Source organism: Alexandromys fortis, unplaced genomic scaffold, assembly GCF_014885135.2.
Source record: "Alexandromys fortis isolate MF-2015 unplaced genomic scaffold, M_Fortis_MF-2015_v1.1 scaffold_221, whole genome shotgun sequence".
In the NCBI taxonomy this organism is placed as follows: domain Eukaryota; kingdom Metazoa; phylum Chordata; class Mammalia; order Rodentia; family Cricetidae; genus Alexandromys; species Alexandromys fortis.
In genome coordinates this window covers 17,741-37,566 of record NW_026068096.1, presented here as the reverse complement: position 1 = coordinate 37,566, position 19,826 = coordinate 17,741, and the positions used below count along the sequence as shown (strand labels likewise).

Sequence of the window (19,826 nt, the reverse complement as noted above, 5' to 3'; positions counted from 1 at the left end):
GAGAGAGAGACTGTATCTATAGTGATGATGCCTTATTTGAACAACCAACAAGACTGGTTTAATTTTCTGTGCACAGCCATACTCTTATGTCTGTGCACTACCATGTGATTTTGACCTGTGGTCATGTTTGTGGAGCAGAGTCTATATTGATGACAGATGAGAGAGTACCAAACCTACTGTGTGTGGTGCCACTACTGGACAGATGTTCCTGGGTTGTATAAGGTACCTGTATAAGTATGAGAGGGCAGAGCAAACCAGTAAACAGCATTCCCCAATGGTGTTTGCCTCAGCTTCTCTTGAGTTCTTAGTTTCCCTAGATGATAGACTAAGCTACAAGATAAAATACACACTTTCCTTCCTGAGTTGCCTTTGCTCAGTGTTCCATCATAGCAGTGGAGAACATATGGGCAAGTGAAGGACATAAAATGGTAAGTATAGCAATAGTCTCACAGCCTCTCAGGCAAGGACCTATTATTGTCTGTGTTTATCTGAGCTCTGAATCTCTCCCATGTGTAAACATGTTTAATCCTTAAAGAAACTGTGAAAACCAATTTATTTAATGACCAATGAAAATAAACAGAACTCCACAATGCAAGTAGCTTACTTAAGCTCACAAATCCTAGTGATAGCAGACCACTGAATTAATGTCTGAAAAAAAAAACCCACCTGATTTCTTTTTGAACAACCAACAAGACTGATTGAATTTGCTGTACACAGCCATTCTCTTCCTTTCATGCAGTACCAGGTGATTGATATTTGGGTATCTGAAAAACTGAATGATTAGTTGGAGTTTCCATTGACAGCATTTACTTAAATCTATATAGGTTTTATTTTTATTGCTTCCTTTTCTAATATGATTTTACTATATTTCCAATAAGCTCTCCATCCCTCATTTGAGACTTTTGGTTAGAGTCCTTTTTGTGTGCTAGGAATCCACAATAAAAAGACATTATAGGATAGCCAACACTGCCTACAATAACTCAGGCATCTAGCGACCCTTCACCAGCACAACTCAAAGAAGGGAGACACACAAATTCTATTACCAAAAACAATAAGAATAACGGGAGTAAACAACCACTGGTCATTAATATCACTTAATATTAATGGTCTCAATTCACCTATAAAAAGGCACAGGCTAAGGGATTGGATACGAAAACAGGATCCAACATTCTGCTGTTTGCAAGAAACACATCTCAACCACAAAGACAGGCATCTACTCAGAGTAAAAGGTTGGGAAAAGGTCTTTCAAGCAAATGGTCCTAACAAAAAAGCAGGTGTGGCCATACTAATTTCCAACAAAACTGACTTCAAACTAAAATCAATCAGAAGAGATCGAGATGGACACTTTATACTCATAACAGGAACAATTCATCAGGATGACATCTCAATCCTGAATATCTATGCCCCTAATATAAAAGCACCCACTTATGTAAAAGAAATATTTCTAAAACTCAAGGCAGACATAAAACCACACACACTAATAGTAGGAGACTTCAACACACCTCTCTCTCCAATGGACAGGTCAATCAGACAGAAACCTAATAGAGAATTAAGAGAATTATTGGAGGTAATGAAGCAAATGGACTTAACAGACATCTACAGAACACTCCACCCAAATAGGAAAGAATATACCTTCTTCTCTGCAGCTCATGGAACCTTCTCAAAAATTGACCATATACTCGGAAACAAAGGAAACCTCCACAGATACAAAAGAATATCAGTGTCCACCTGTGTCTTATCAGATCACCACGGATTAAAGTTAGATGGCAACAACTATGCTACCCCCAGAAAGCCGACAAACTCATGGAAACTGAACAGTCAACTACTGAACCACACCTGGGTCAAGGAAGAAATTAAGAAAGAAATTAAAGTCTTCCTTGAATTTAATGAAAATAAAGAGACAACATACTCAAACCTATGGGACACGATGAAAGCAGTGCTAAGAGGAAAGTTCATAGCACTAAGTGCCCACTTAAAGAAAACAGAGAAAGCATACATTGGGGACTTAATGGCACACCTGAAAGCTTTAGAAAAAAAAGAAGCAGAGGTGCCCAGAAGGAGTAGAAGACTGGAAATAATCAAACTGAGGGCAGAAATCAACAAAATAGAAACACAGAAAACAGTCCAAAGAATCAATGAAACAAAAAGTTGGTTCTTGGAGAAAATCAACAAGATCGACAAACCCCTATCCAAACTAACTAAACAACAGAGAGAGAACACGCAAATAAATAAAATCAGAAATGAAAGGGGGGACATAACCACAGACACAGAGGAAATCCAGAGAATCATTAGATCTTACTATAAAAGCCTGTATGCCACAAAACTGGAAAATGCAAAAGAAATGGACATTTTTTTAGATAAGTACCATATACCAAAGCTAAACCAAGACCAGGTGAATGATCTAAATAGACCTGTTAGTCGCGAAGAACTAGAAACTGTTATCAAAAATCTCCCTTCCAAAAAAAGCCCAGGACCAGATGGGTTCAACGCAGAATTCTACCAGAACTTCCAAGAAGAGCTAATACCTATACTCCTTAACGTATTTCACAATATAGAAACAGAAAAGTCATTGCCAAATTCCTTTTATGAAGCTACAGTTACCCTGATACCAAAACCACACAAAGACCCAACCAAGAAAGAGAATTACAGGCCTATCTCACTCATGAATATCGACGCAAAAATTCTCAATAAAATACTGGCAAACCGAATTCAAGAACACATTAGAAAAATTATCCATTATGATCAAGTAGGCTTCATCCCAGAGATGCAGGGCTGGTTCAACATACGCAAATCTATCAATGTAATCCACCATATAAATAAACTGAAAGAAAAAAACCATATGATCATTTCATTAGATGCTGAAAAAGCATTCGACAAAATTCAACACCCCTTTATGATAAAGGTATTGGAGAGACTAGGGATACAAGGGTCATACCTAAATATAATAAAAGCTATTTACAGCAAGCCGACAGCTAACATTAAATTAAACGGAGAAAAACTCAAAGCCATCCCACTAAAATCAGGAACAAGACAAGGATGTCCACTCTCTCCATACCTCTTCAATATAGTGCTTGAAGTTCTAGCAATAGCAATAAGACAACATAAGGGGATCAAGGGGATTTGTATTGGAAAGGAAGAAGTTAAGCTTTCGTTATTTGCAGATGATATGATAGTATACATAAGCGACCCCAAAAACTCTACCAAAGAACTCCTACAGCTGATAAACACCTTTAGTAATGTGGCAGGATACAAGATCAACTCCAAAAAATCAGTTGCCTTCCTATACACTAAGGATAAAGAAACAGAGGCAAATCAGAGAAGCATCACCTTTCACGATAGCCACAAACAGCATAAAATATCTTGGGGTAACTCTGACCAAGGAAGTGAAAGATCTATTTGACAAGAACTTTAGGTCTTTGAAGAAAGAAATTGAAGAGGACACCAGAAAATAGAAGGATCTCCCTTGCTCTTGGATTGGGAGGATCAACATAGTAAAAATGACAATTCTACCAAAGGCAATCTATAGTTTCAATGCAATCCCCATCAAAAATCCCATCAAAATTCTTCACAGATCTGGAAAAGACAATAATCAACTTTGTATGGAAAAACAAAAAACCCAGGATAGCCAAAACAATCTTATACAATAAAGGAACTTCTGGAGGCATTACCATCCCTGACTTCAAACTCTAAAACAAGCATTGTGTTGTGATTCCTTGAAGCAAATTAGGAAAAGGTCTAATTATTTTTTAGAATATCCCGCTTTTGCTCCCCTCACCTGGAATAGCCCTATATGCAACTCTCTTCTGACACCAGAGCCTGGGATCGTTCATGTCATGGCCTAACTACATTTTGATATGTTGTATATATTTATTGCTTGAGGAATGGGTACACTATCCTATGTAATGATAAGGACTGGATGATCACAAGTATTATGGTCTAATAATGAGGCTAGAGAGCTGGCTTGGCCATTGAAGGCTCCAAGGCTTAAAACCAGGAATACAAGACCTGACAGCATGGAAAGTTGATCATTTAATTCCTTTCCATGTGTAATTTACCATTTTCTTGTAAAATGGGGATTGATTATATGTATCAACTTGGCTAAGCTAAGGTACCCAGTAATTGTCAAACGCTGGTCCAGATGTTTCTCTGAAGGTCCTCTTTAGATGTAACTTTAAGTTCATGTGTTATAAGCAAAGTGAATTATGTTTCACAATGGAGTGAACCTAACGGCATCTGAAGAATGTTCTAGTAAGAAAGAATGATGTTTCTGAAGCTCTGATCTGAACTGAATGCAGGGAGGACCCATGACAACATCTCTTCATGGTCCCACTGCCAACTGCTGTGTCCCTAGAGGACAGGCCTTCGCACCCCCTCTTGATCTATTTTGCACTCTTGTGGTTTGTTGAAAACAGGGACAAAAACAGGAACAATCTGTTGTTTTCAATGTTTTTAAGGATGTTTACCCCTAAGCCATGTGAGCTTCCTGCTTTTGCTGGCTCGGCCTCCCCTGCTGAGGGCTATATATACTGTGTGAAACCGTGGGATAAAGGCTTGTCTGCAGAACCTGAAGTTGTGTTGTGTGTTAATCCCGATGTCCCTCGCTCAGAAGAACGACAGTTGCCCTGCTGGCGCGGCACCAACCTGTGTTACAACACTGGGATTTGTCAAATTCAGAACACTTAAAACCAGCTCCTGAAAATCTCAATGTCATGTTAGAGAGATGATAGGTAGGTGGAAGACGGAAGATAGATGATACCCACGAATGAGAGTGTCAGAAAATAGATGATAAAATGAAAATAGATAGAGTGATAGATAAGAGATAACTTAAAGATAGAGTTAACCACTGCTGTTTCTTTTCCATCTGGGAACAACTCTTCAGACAATATTTGATCACACTTCTATAAAGTCTTTTTGTGCTATCCTTTGAATAAGGAACATTTATTTGTTTATTTATTTACCCTTGTTTTCTGGCTTCATATGCCTGAACTCACGAGGAAAATTCAATTTTTTTGCTGTCCCAAAGTGTAATGTGAACTGTGGGACACATTGCTTGCTCTAACATACTGATTTAGAAATAAAAAGCATATCTCCAACTTATACAGCCCTGAGTACTTATAATATGGTTTAATTTAGTTATTTCAGTGGTTTTATATTCATTAATGGTAAGATGTGAGAGATAAGGTCCTTAGTTTAAGCTTTAGAAACAATACATATTCCCATTAGCTATTTTTACCCACCAGGAGAACAAAACATCAATTAAAGACTTCCTTGTGTTTCATTAGTTCTATCTCTCTCCTATTCTTTAAACATCAATCGCACTAACATTGCAAGTCACATCACATCAATACTTTTCAAATGTATTTATTACACATAGGTAAGGTTGATGATTAAGGTTCAAGAAGCTTTCTGAGATAGATAATAGATTAAAGAAACAAAGGTCATAAGGAAGTTTCAACTGTTAGGCATTGGAATTGGTTCCACTCAACCATACTCATTTGCACATACATTTAATTATAACGTTTGTTATGGTCATGGATATTATTAAGAGCTATTTCTGTGCTAGGATCATCTTATCTTAGATTTCCCTCTAGCCTCCTCTTTCAGCAGGTCCCTTCTCAACTAACAGCAGTTTTTTTTTAATTTTTATTTATTTATTAAAGATTTCTGACTCTTCCCCGCCACAGCCTTTCATTTCCCTCCCCCTCCCCCAATCAAGTCCCCCTCCCTCGTTAGCCCAAATAGCAATCAAGTTTCCCTGCCCTGTGGGAAGTCCAAGGACCACCCACCTCCATCCAGGTCTAGTAAGGTGAGCATCCAAACTGCCTAGGCTCCCACAAAACCAATACGTGCAGTAGGATCAAAAATCCATTGCCATTGTTCTTGAGTTCTCAGTAGTCCTCATTGTCCACTATGTTCAGCGAGTCTGGTTTTATCCCAGGCTTTTTCAGACCCAGGCCAGCTGGCCTTGGTGAGTTCCCGATAGGACATCCCCATTGTCTCAGTGTGTGGGTGCACCCCTCGCGGTCCTGAGTTCATTGCTTGTGCTCTCTCTCCTTCTGCTCCTCATTTGGACCTGAGATTTCTGTCCGGTGCTCCAATGTGGGTCTCTGTCTCCTAACAGCAGTTTTTTATGATATAATCTGAACTGTTTCTAAACTGAATCCCTCTTATTGTTTCTAGGACATTTAACACTACGGGCCGTGTCTTCGCAGGCTCTTCAGGGTAGTAGTGTCTCAGAGACAGTAAGATTTACAGTTAGTTGCCTCCCACTCATCTGTCTCTTCGTGTGATGCTCACACTTTACCTGCCATGATCTAAAGATGTGAAAGGAAAAAAAAATCCATTGATGTGATTCACCCTGTTCACTGAAAATTCTCATCTCCACAACTACGGTCTTCAGCCCGCGTTCGGTTATAGACTGAATATGAGGGAAGGCAGCAGACTGCGGCGTCTCCATGATGCTGGAGTGAGTTCCACAATTTACGTTATTAGTCACAAAAAGTAAGTCTTGTTTCCCATCCTTTCCGTTATTTTCCAAGTGTCTGATTTTACTACCCTTGCTTTCTCATAAGAAAAACAAACCTCTTATCTCTGTCTTGCTAGAAATCAGCCTGTTTTACCAAAAGGGGATTTTACACATTATGTCTTGCTCATGAAATACATATTATTTTTCAGGTATGAAGGAGTCAGTCCCAGGGTATCTCTCTGGCAGAACGGAGCAGGTAGTGTTTAGATTGTAGTAAAAAGGAAAGACATTAGAAAAGAAGTCCATTTAATTCTGCTCTACCTCACAGGGTAGCATGCTGTCCTCTGAATCTGTAATGCCTGGATATGTGTCTGAGATATCAAGACCCTAAGGAGAGAAACTGCAAGCCATTTTATTTCTAGGTCAGGCTGATCTGTAGGAAGATTTAATGTATTACAATTGATTCCTCACATGGTAAGAGTTTTTAAAAATTTCTATTTTATCTGATGATACAGGATCTTCTTTTACTCTTTAGACTTGCTCTAGTTTAAAATAAATTGTTCCTTTGAGCTAAATCCCTCTTGTTAGTAATTACTCTTTGTTGGAGAGAGATAAGACATTGACTGGTAGATTGCTGGCAATAAAGAGCTGAACCAGAGGAAGTGAAGATTTTAAGTACAAATGGGAAAAGAGTGCTAGGTTGCTAAGGTCAGAGCGTTAGTCTAACTCACATAAATTTCAACATTTTAAGCAGAAGGAAAGTAGCATCATATAAACTCCAGACTTGACCCTAATAATAAATACCTCCTCAAATCTCACAGAGCATTCTAGAAGAGGATCCAATGCCACAGTGAAGGTCAAGTGAGAAAGCTAAGAAAACTCCTCGCAAAGGTCAAAAAGCTTGAAACTGATGCTTTTAGAGTAAATTTTACATCAAAGCAGACTTTATAAATGCTGTGTAGAGACCTTGTTAAATTCCAATGTCCATTCTCTTCCCCTCTGTCTGGGTCTTATATTCCATGCACAGATTTCTGTTGGGGGAAAGGCTCACTGGCCTCTAATACCTCCAAACAAAATACCTCATGATTGTTCTTTAATTGCATCAGCCAAATCCTCATTCTATTCCAGTAACTGGCATGACAGAAATATGTATAGGACACTCCACTATGCTTTATGATGTGGTCCTCATATCTGTGTCCCCCAGCAAGGCATATGGAACCTACTTTTCATTTTTGTAGTATTGAGAGGTCAATAGGACGTGTGGATAGATGAAGCTGTTAATTGTGTTTTCCTGAATGGAAAATTTGAGGGAGCTCTTTTCTATTCTGCTGTAATAGCACAACTCAATGATGCCACACCCAAGGATAGGCAAGTCCCTGGCTATGGAACGATGAGCAGCAGATTTCTCTTCTTTATAAATTGTTTAGTGTAAGGCATTTTCTTATAGCAGTCCAAGCTCACTTAGACACTATAATTCATCAAACCAAATCAAATCAAATGACCTTTCCTGGGAGTCCCAGTGAACTTGAACTGGCTCTTTTAAACGTCTCTTGGGAACTGTCATGCTACAGCACATAAATATTTGTTCTATAATCCACACAAATATAAAGCAAAGGAAATTCTTCCCCTTAAGCTAACTTATACCTTTGTACCTGATCTGGCATATCCAGATGCTGTAGTCATTTCTCCAACACAGTATGAATTAATCATCCATCATTCTTCCTCCAGCACACTGTCATCAACAAGATTTGGCTGGTCTTTCCTAGAAGAGTAGAGAAACATTCTCAGAAATGAGTTGTTTCTACATCATTTGTCAAAACCTCCTGGGGATACAATACACACATTAACTGATGCTTCATCTGGGTATCAGAGAGAGTCCCAGCTAATGTAAGCACAACATTTACCCAAAGGTTATCAAGCAGCTCTCAGAGTCCAGGAGGGACAGGAAACCAATCAGGTTAATGAAGCAATAGAGCAATCCTCAGATTTTGGAATAGCCCCATTCCATTATTGCCTTCATCCTTTTGACACCACACATGGGCTCTTACACTCAGTTCCCTGGTCACATCAGGTCAGGCTAACGAGCTTTATGGTGTCCACCGCTCTCACTTCTGCAGATTAGTGTGGCTGCTGGAATCATCAGACTCTGGATAGAGTTCAGGAGTTCACATGACTAACATACCACTCAGAATCCTGGATGGATGCAGGTAAGAAGGGGGGCCTGGTTCATGTCATTAGCCCTTATTTTGAAAAGTGTTGAGATGGTAAATACAATGTATTTTGTTTTTCAGTAGAGGATTTTGTTCTGTGATACTTTCTCCTCCACTTTAAGAAGAAGTATACTCAGATGATAGTTAACTTACATTGTTGATGATAACAATCTTGATGGTAACTCATGGGTGATGTCCAAACTCATGTCATTTTTATGGTTGCCTTTTAGGACCTAAGACATCCATGTATGGCAGTTGACTGTGATGATTCTACATGTCTAGATGCAGCAAATGGTCTTTGAGCATTTCATTGACCTCACTTTGATATTGAATTAGCTATGTGTTTACAAGACACATAGCTACCCAGCCAGCTTCCAGCAGATCTCCACCCTAAACTTCAGATGCAAGTGAAGAGGTTATTTCAGGGAATCTCATCGAATCTGGGACCAATTCAATAAAGATAGCCATGAAGACCTCTGAAAGAAGACATAGAATCTAAAAATCTAGTCATTATCAGTGAGTGACAGATGAGGTGATGTAGAAGACAGGAAGCCTGTGAGAGTATGGGAGGCCAAGTAGCCAGAAACACCCCAACCAGCATGTAGGACATCAAGAGGCTTTCTAAGTGTTTTCACCTGCTCTCCTGGTATTCTATATTCTGTCTTCTATATTTAACCATGAATTCTATTCTGAGTGAATCACAAAAAAGTGCAGTGATGTGATTGGGGTCAGGGATCTTCAGAAAAGTTGGAGTTAGGGTAGGATGGGCAACATTTAGATGCATTGAATTAATGTACAAAATTTTAAAATAATCAACAAAATCTTATTATAAATAATTGTAGGACATTGAAAAATTACAATGTTGAGTATTGATTGAGTTCAGCAGGCAGCAAGAATGCCTGCTTGGTGTACTAAATTGGGAAGCTTTTTATTGCTAGGCAGAGGGGCATGTGACTTTATCACTGGAAAGTTGGAGGCAGGAATCTTGCAGAGTTGAAGCCAGACTGGATCATAGAGTGAGACCCTATCTCCTCAAAATTTAATTAATTAATTAATTAAAAGCAAGCAACAGAACACCAACTTTCCTTATTCTTCTCTCCTTCTAGCATTTAATTACTACTTATAAGTATTTGAAATAAGCAAGATATCAATTTTTATTTGTTATTTACTTTTGTATTGTATAACTTTGGCTTTAATTATTTAAATTTAATCTTTTCTATTTTAATAATTAAAACACTTAGATACTAAGTTTAAATGGGAATAATCAAGGTATGTACATATCACTGAAGTTATACAACATGTTAGAAGCTTATGCTTCTTTATATACAGTGTCTATATACCTTTTATATGAATACATATATACATGTATATATCTAAACATGTAATTTTTGTAGAAGAGCAGAATTATAATTTAGCAATTTCTTTTATTTTTGATAGAAGCACCTTTCCAAGCATCCTGGTTAGTAAATCCCTGGAAGAGAAACAAGCCCTTGGTTGACTATTTTTTCATTCCTTTTTTTCTTTTTATTTATTTATTTTACACACCAACCACAATTCCCCTTTTCTTCTCTCCTCCTCTTCACTCCCTCCCCCACACCTCCATTCTTCCCTCCATCCCTTCTTCCACCGTCTCCATTCAGAGGGGTAAGACTTTCCATGGGAATCAACAAAGCACGGCATACCCAGCTGAGGCAGGACCAAGTTCCTCCACCTTGCATCAAGGCCGGGCAAGGCATCCCACCATAGTAATAGGTTCCAACAAGCCAGCTCATATGTTAGGGACAGGTCTTGGTCCCAGTGCTAGGGGTCCCACAAAACACCAAGCTACACAACTGTCACTCAGATACAGAGGGCCTAGGCTGGTACCATGTCGCCTCCCTAGTTGTTGTCAAGAATCCATGAACTCTCACAAGCTCAGGTAAGCGGTCAGCTGTCTCCATGTGTTTTCTTACCATGATCTTGTTCTGCTTTGCTCATATGATCCTGCCTCCCTCTTTTCAACTGGACTGGGACTTCGAGAGCTCAGCCCAGTGCTTGGCTGTGGATCTCTGCATCTGCTTCCATCAGTCACTATGTGAAGGTTCTATGATGACTTTGGCTGCAGTCACCAATCTGATTACAGGAAAAGACCTTTTCAGGCTATTTATCCACTGTTGTTAGGAATCTTAGCTGGAGTCATTCTTATGGGTTCCTTCAGTTTCCCTGGCACACCTTAATCCCAGCACTTGAGAAGCAGAGGCACACAGATCTCTGGGAGTTCAAGGCCAGTCTGGTCTACAGAGTGAGTTCCAGGACAGCCAATTATTCACAGAGAAACTGTCTTGAAAAACAAAACAAAATGAGTGAATGAAAGAAAAAGAACGAAGGAAAGAAGACATCAGTCCTCCTTTCCTGTAAGTATTTCTACATCAGCAGTTGGCTGCTACAGTAACAGCAAGTGAAGAGCAATAAGTCCAATGAGGTTGTTTTGTTCCTGTTTTCTGGGTGAGAATAGGTTTACCATCCAAAACAGACTGAGAACATGTAACACACAACCTGACCTTTGGGGGTCACTGGCCATATAGATAAGCATAGTCTGATGCTCAGAACATCATGGGTGATGCATGCAGACACCAGCAGTAGAAAGTGGGAGCAGGGTGTGCATGTCCCTTTACTGCGTGCACACTCACCCACCATCAGGCAGAAAGCTGAAAGTTCAGAGAAACAGCATGAGTTTCAAGCTGACAGCAGTACAGCATTAGTTATGTGAGCACGTGATTTGTGTCGGAGATTTCATCGTTTCTCTTTGAAGAGCATCAGACAAACCAGCATTCTCTTTCAGTAACTCACATGAGAAATACACACACACACACACCTCTCTCTCTCTCTCTCTCTCTCTCTCTCTCTCTCTCTCTCTCTCTCTCTCTCTCTGTGAGTGTGTGTGTGTGTGTGTGAGAGAGAGAGAGAGAGAGAGAGAGAGAGAGAGAGAGAGAGAGAGAGAGAGAGGGATATTCCCATGTGCAATGTGCTGTGATCTACACAGACCACATGTGTGAACTTATTGTTCCCCCTGGGGGATTGAGAAGTTGCGTGAGCCTTTGGAGGTGATCAGAATGTGCAAGGAGTTGAAGCTACGAATGTTGCTATCCTGACAGGAAATCTTGAGACAGTCCCCTCTTTTTCCTCCTGGCACAAAGGGGCACGTAGAATATGCCCCGCACAGGTTCAGGTGACTGAGCATTCTAGCATTCCGTCTCCTGCTTCCTGATATACTGCTGCACTGGCATTACTTCTTAGCTCGGGAAGTTAGGAAAGGTCCACGGGAGAATCAGAGTCAGTAGTACACTCTTGAGAGTTCTCACTGACTAAGTAGTAGCCAAAGATTACAGAAAAAAATTGAAACAAATTTTCAAACTTTGAACTATATCCACTAGAGGGCTCAACTAGCCAGGCTTCTCAATGCCCTGACATGCTGCAAATTCTAAGGGTAAAAATTCTCTTACTTTCATTTTTTTCTTTTTTAATTAATTAATTTTTGGTTTTTTGAGTCAGTGTCTCTCTGTGTAACTTTGGTGTCTGTCCTGGAACTAGCTTTTGTAGACCAGGCTGGCGTCAAACTCACAGAAATCCTCCTGCCTCTGCCTCCTGAGTGCTGGGATTAAAAGCATGTGCCACCACCACCCAGCTTGGTTTCTTTTTTTCTGAGGTCTACACCATGGTCAAAGGCATGCATATTCCACATGGGTATTTGAGGACAGTGTCAGTAGCAATGGAAGTAGTTTGAGTATATGGGTGGTGTGTGTCTTCTTGGTGTGTGTGTATGTACAAATATGTCTGCATGCAAATTAGTGTGTACATATTGAAATCCCAAGATTTCTACTATTTGAAAGTATTTCTTGCTGTGTCTATAATCTGAAAATATCCAGGTCATCTGAAATACCAATAATGATTACAAATGCAGCACTGATTTATTACCAGGCTTTACTCAGAGAGGAAAAATCAATATTATTGAATTAAAATGTCATGCAGTTTCTAAAAAAATATTCAAATGGGGAAAGGTAGTAATTTTAGATCAAGGAAATTCAGTCTGTGTTTATCCCCTGTAAGATACAGAAAAAACCACAGAGAATGGGAATTGATTTCATTTTTGTTCATAACTTTCCAGACAGTAAGAAAACAGACAAATCATCACTGTTAGAAGACATGTGCTCTAATTCTCATTTTTAATTTTATGTTGGTTTTTGGATGGCTTTTAGTTTCTCTGTTTTCTGTATAATGGTTTTTGATCCACGAGCTCCTGTAGTCTAACAATGACTGACTGAGCATATTCAGGGAGCCACGCACCTTGGACACAGGCCCATCTTGCTGCAGTACATTTGCAGCTGACTCTGTTCTGGGTCAGTGGGTGGTTGTTCTGATCTAGATTTCTAAGGACGCCTGCTGCCTGGGACAGACACCTGAATGTATGTCAGTGGCAGACTCCCAAGGCATAGGACTGAAATCACACAATTCAAAGAGGTTTGATGTGGTGATATTGGGGTACCGTGGAATGTCTGAATGTCACTTGTGTCAATCAGCCTCTGCCCTTGTCGCCATCCAGGGTCTAAGTAGCACAGAACGGACTGTGCAGTCACACCTTAGGTGACTAAATGCTTCAGAATCATGCAGAATAAGACACATCTCTTAGTTCCTTGGTCTTTGGCTTAAATCTTATTTCAGAAAAGTCTGGAGAAATATGCATTAGATGGACAGACGAGCTGCAGCTGAGAGGATGAACACTGTTGTTCCACATTCTAAAGTATGACTAGGAGTGTTCCAGTCTCTGCATGATAATTCACTTATTCCTGACAACGGTCTATGAGATGAATTAAGTGCCATTGTAATATTTTACATATGCGGTGACTTGGATTAGAGAAGCTAAGTGTGGGAGTGGAAAGATGGCTCCCCTGTTACCAGCTTTGTCTCACAACTAAAAGGACAGGAGAAGCTAAATGATGGTCTACCACAGTGTAGTCAATTTTGGTCACAGTTTCCTCTGTCCCCTAACCACTGTGCTTTTGTGGTAAAGCATGATCACTCTTATCTTCCTCCTAGGGCGAAAACAAAACAAACAAACAAACAAACAAAAAACCAACTGACCTCATGTCTTAAATTCCTTCCGTGTTCTTTATTGGATTTTGGAACCAGCATCTTCCAAACGTATACCTTGGATCGCCACAAGGTGGCAGCCTTAGCACTCTGAAGAAAGATACCCACAAATTGGCCATTTGGAGGAAATTCAGGTTATCACCATACTATTGAAAGACCTGGATAAATCTAGACCCCCCTAGCAGGAAAAAATAGAGCCAAAAATCTAAGCAGGGAGAGAAGAATCAGAAATCTAGGATTAGCCGGTTCAGTTTCAGGAACTAGCTGAAAATAAAGCTAGATTGTAATCTTGAGTATAATCTTGAGAAACAGGGAGTTGCCCCCTTGTGATCATCACTGATATTTTTGGAATTTTCTGTGACACCTTCCCTACCCCTTTCGGATTACTGGGCTGTGGTTTCTTCCTTTAAAAACCCCTTCTCCCGGTCACTCGGGGTTGAACTCCTCCCCTGCATGGGTTATGAGTCTCGGCCCCAGTGCACTGGTACCTGTCAATAAATCTCTTGTGACTGCAGCAAGGATGGTCTCTCGTGAGTTCCTGGGTGGGGATCGTGTTATCCTGAGACTTGAGTGAGAGTCTCCCCACACTGGGGGTCTTTCACTATCATCCCCAGGAATGCCAAAGCCCGAGGAATGCCAAACCCAGAGCCACCAAGGACTCTACCCCTGGCATCCTGTGCACACGAGTTCCTCTTCTGCATCCTCAACTCAGCTGTTGACCCTGAGATCTGCCTTATATCCTCATGAATCACAAATGTTAGAACCAGTGCACTCTTGTTTTCTTATAACAAATGCTCATTTTCTTAAGCTGAAGAACATTAGTTTTCTTTAATTTCTCCGTGCTTTGAGGCCATAGTCCTGACACAGATAGCATATTCAGCTGAGAATCCTGAACAATAAGAGAAGAAATCCACTGTGAACTTGCAGAAATGATACAGAAGAGAATATCCAGTGCCTTGCACTTGTTAGTGACAAGGTTTCTCTGTAAAGGTGGTTGGTTAATAATGTAAAATGTGCGTTGTGCTGTGAGGAATGGTCAAGCCCCCTTAAATGCTTTAGGGATGCTATGAGAGACATCTCCAAATGATGCCTGTCACCATGGCAATGCCTGAGCTAAGAGGGACAAGGAAATGAAAGGGGAATAGTTGAACCATCACCTTCAACAGGTAGTGTGCAGAGAAGAGGCCTTGCCATGCAATTCTGTACTGCTCAGTAGGAGGAAAAACAAAACCCTGTGCATTCTGTAATTGGGAAATTATTTGCCTGGTAGAAGGTCACCAGCTTTCTGAGTTTAACAGAAAATTTGTTCCCACACTACTAAATTTTGATATTACTAAATGTACTCATAATGAAAAATAAATCTACAAACTGGGACATATTTTCCTGCTGGTAACCTCTGCTAAAACATAGATCTGTCATTAAGACAGAATACTTCCCACCACAAGGAGCAAAAGCTGGACTCCTTCTCACTGCTCTCTCTCACCTTTGTTTGGGTTTAGGAATTCTACTGCTAGGAGAGAATTACAAGCTGAGAAAGGTAATGTGAGCTCTGAGTGGGGATGAGCTCAGCTGCTGAGCAGTGGCCTGGATTTTGCAAGGCCCTGCTGTACAGCAACAAGAGCTTGACGGTGATGTCACCTCTGAGAGGTCAGGCTTATTCAGGGTTGTCCTCTCGAAAAGCAGAGGCTCTGCTAGGGGCCCAGAGCCTGTGTCTCCCACCATAATCTCTGTCACTGGTAAACTGGGAACTCCGCAATCAAGTGAGTCCTGCATAACAAAAGGCGGAGGAAGAGATTAACAGGGTGGAGAGAAAATTCTTTTCAAGAAGATGCACGTTTCAATACAACTCACAAACAAACAAGGAACAACTGTAGAGAAATCATGAAAATTGCTCACAGTCCTCTAGGATTTGGTGGTACCCTCTAGAGATGGAATGCCCTTACCTTAACCCATGGGACAAATGGTCACAGATTAGTACACACAGGTGATGCTGTCGTCTCACCACAGAGAGGTCAACTGCAGTTGTGAGTGTTTGTCTTCTTACGTGTGAGGCCGGTGACATTCATCCTACATTCCATTCTGTGCCCAGATATTTGATTGGAAGGAAATACCCTTTTTTTTTTTTTTTTACAAAATGTAAATCTGTGGAAAGTTGATCATAGTTTTGTGTGTGTGTGTGTGTGTGTGTGTGTGTGTGTAGGGATTAGGCAAAACATTTTCAAAACACTTGTCATAAAGCTGAAAACATAGTCAAACAATTTACGTATTATTCAATCTATACTAAGTGACTGTGATGCAAAGGACAGCAGTGCTCCCAGATTTACTGCACAGACTTTGGTTACCTTGAACATTTGGTTACTGTGATGCTAAGGACAGCAGTGCTCCCAGAGCAGTAAGACTGACTACTGTGTCTCAGTGCAAGTGAGCTCCATGTTCCCGCAGTTTGTACTTGAAGATCCTTTAAAAAGAAGCAAGCCAACCTTTCACCAAGATTTATTTTATGTGTATTTGTGTGTGTGTATGTATACACTTGGCAGTCTAGTGAGTGCAGGTGTCCATGGAAGAGTCTATGAGATGAATTAAGTGCTATTGTAATATTTTACATCTGCTGTAGCTTCGATTAGAGAAGCTAAGTGTGGGAGTGGATGGAAAGATGGCTCCCCTGTTAACGGCTTTGTCTCACAACTAAAAGGACAGGAGAAGCTAAATGATTGTCCACCACAGTGTAGTCAATTTTGGTCACTGTTTCCTCTGTCCCCTAACCACTGTGTGTGTGTGTTTTTTTTTTTTTTTTTTTTGGTCAGTGCCAACATGTTCACTTCCAGGTTTATTGGCAGTAACTTCACACAGTTTATTCCCGGTACCTGATGTTACACACTTTAGGGTCTTTGAGATACGCCGGATCCTTGTATGTAACTGGCATAAACCCCATTTTCTAAGCTCTCTTAATGGCTTTCGTTATTTCTTTCTGTTTCTTTCCACAAAGACCTGTTGTGTGCCGTCCGTAAATGCATCCGGTAAATGGAGAGATGAACTGGAACAAAAGCTGTACATCCTTATAATCCACGCGTTTCTCACACAAGACACACCTCCTAAGGGGCTCCTTATAGGGGTTTTCCATCGGGATTGGCAGGTCCTCATTGCTGGCTACCTGTTTATACTGTGCACAACTTCTTCTCCACAGCACCGCGTGAGCTCCGCGATCCGCGAGGCAGACTGCAGTCGTGGTCAAGATTTTCCTTCCTACACCACTGCACACCGCCACCAGAGCCGTCATGATTCTTCGCCCTTCCTCTTCCTTTCCTCCCACTGTGCTTTTGTGGTAAAGCATGATCACTCTTATCTTCCTCCTAGGCCAAAAAACAAAAACAAAAACAAAAACAAAACAAAACAAACAAACAAAAAAAAAAAAAAAAAAAAAAAAAAACAACTGACCTCATGTCTTAAATTCCTTCCGTGTTCTTTATTGGATTTTGGAACCAGCATCTTCCAAACGTATACCTTGGATCGCCACAAGGTGGCAGCCTTAGCACTCTGAAGAAAGATACCCACAAATTGGCCATTTGGAGGAAATTCAGGTTATCAGCCCCAGGAATGGCAAACCCAGAGCCACCAAGGACACTACACCTGGTATCCTTTGCACACGAGTTCCTCTTCCATACCCTGCATCCCCTGGGGATGCAGTTACAGGAGACTGTGAGCTGACTCTAGTGGGTGCTAGAAAGCCAGCTCAGGTCCTCTGTAAGCACAGCGGGTGCTCATGCACTTTTAACACCTAAGCCATCACTCAAGCACGTAGCCATCCTAAATCCAAATATTGTTTCCAATAAAATGTATGCCTTCTCATGTACTTGCATCAGGTCACTCAGTAAGGTGCTTAAAATGCTGATTCGAATGCATAGAACCATGAGCATGCAATCCCTGGGGTGGAATTTAGAGATCCGTCTTTTACTAAGAGCTCTACTGAGATTTCTGCAGAGTCAAAACTGAACCGCAGAGGATGCAGAAATTCTGGCTTAGCCTACTCTGCAGTGTTTTATTGGACTTTTAAGAGCTGCATGCTTGCTTCTCAGGAAGAAGGAATATAGAAAAACATTTATTATTTCCCTGTTCCTGGTCTACCTTAAATGTCGGAAGGAGTTGTAGTCAAAGGCGACGATCTTTGCCTAGAGAGTATTTTCTGATCTTCCGTTGTGGTGAGAGGTTTCTATAGAAATTTATGTCTTAGGCTACGAAGTATTCAAAATTTTCTGTATAAGACCAGTTAATAAATATTTTTGGCTTTGATAGGCTTTGAAAATATTTTGATATCATGCTGTAAATTGTGTCTGTGTATGTGTGTTTGTAATCATTTATTTACTTTGTTCATTTTTAAATTGCAGAATCAAATCATATCACACAGGTCTTTAAAATAAAAAGCAAAAAATAATTGCGAAGAAAGGCAGGCAAGGAGTGGAGCTCAGTTCATATGGGCAGCTTGCTGACTCCTCACTGAGCCCAGGACCAAGGTCTGTGTGGAAAGTTCTTTGATCTGACCCTGTACTCACACTAACGGTCATATTTAATGTTTATGAACAGCAGTGTTCTCACAGGAGACCACCTCAGCCAAGTCTCCTGGTTATTTGCTGGGTATCAGCACAGCATCCTGAGACAGGGCTAGTATTTAGTTACCGTTAGGGTAGGGGAAGCCACTTTGTGCTCTTTCCACTATTGATCTCATTTTGTTCTCTCTACCACTCCAGAACTGAACAGCACTGAGTTGGTCCCTCAGTCATTGTTATGTTGTCCTACTTACCACCTGGTATCCGTGGGTTCAAATTCAGAGTAAAGGGCAAGGTTGTGTTTGTGGCAGAGTATGAAGAAAGGAGAGAGAGACAGGCGGAGAAGGATATAAAGACACTTGTAAGCACGCTATAGTGGAACCTGCATGTGTTCCCCCACTTCCTGCCAAACCCATCCTCGCATTTCTGCCCACATCCGATGTTCATCCGTAGTCCTTATTCTCTGTATCAGAGGTTCTTGAAGTTTTTCACCTCACAATATCTGTGAGCTGAGAGGCTGCTTCGCATAAACACATGAACAAAATCACAGAAGTGGATTTAGTAACATTTTTTAAATTGCTAAAAACTCTTACCTAACCACAAACCAGAATTATTCATTTAATGATCCCCTGCCCCGTGTGTGTGTGTGTGTGTGTGTGTGTGTGTGTGTGTGTGTGTGTGTGTTTAAAATTCAAGTCAGGAACTCCAATAGCATTTCTTGAAAGAAAATCAAACATTCTGTGACATTATAGTCACAGATAACTGCCTTCATCCTTATACAGTGAAGAACACTGGTAGGCTGTGGAGTCATTCGAGCTCCAGATTGCGGGCTCTGCTTGCTCCAAATATGCTTGAGGTCTGTTAGAAAGTTCTGATTAAGCCCATGAGAAAGAGCATTTTTTTTTTTGCCTAAGAGAGAGAACACATTAATTATTAAGATTTGGACTGCTATATGCCAAGTGCTGAATTCTTGTATTGAGACAGTGCGCCTGCCTGAGCTTCCTCCCAAGGACAGTGCAGGGAGGTGGCTAGGGCTAGCTGACTGCACTGCCCTTTCTTCTGCCTTTTGCCTGTAATTAGTATATATGCTGGCTGAGAAATAAACTTGGGGCTGTTTGGTACTAACCTGCAGTCCTCCTGATCTATCCTATGCTTTCTGTCTCCATTTCTCTTAATTTGCCATTTCTATTTTTTTAAATTCATTTTTTTAAAAAACCCTATCTTTTCTCATGTTACATATCATCCCAGTTCCCACTCCCCCTCCTACTGTTCCCTCCACCTTCCCCTTGTCCCACCCCTATTCCCTTATGCACTCTTCAGAGAGGATGTCTTCCCACGGGGAACCAACAAAGTCTAGCACATTGCTTTGAAGCAGGACCAAGACCCTACCCACTATATCTAGGCTGAGTGCGCGGTAAATACACTGAGTAAAGATACAAGGTTGCATTTGCATAGAGGTTGTGCAGAAAACATGGGTGAATA

General features: G+C 40.7%; 1 pseudogene; it reads right to left on the bottom strand.

Annotated features, from left to right (window-relative positions):
* Window positions 1–16,602: 16,602 nt before the first annotated feature.
* On the bottom strand, window positions 16,603–17,179 carry LOC126489357 (28S ribosomal protein S18c, mitochondrial-like; annotated as a pseudogene).
* Window positions 17,180–19,826: the final 2,647 nt, after the last annotated feature.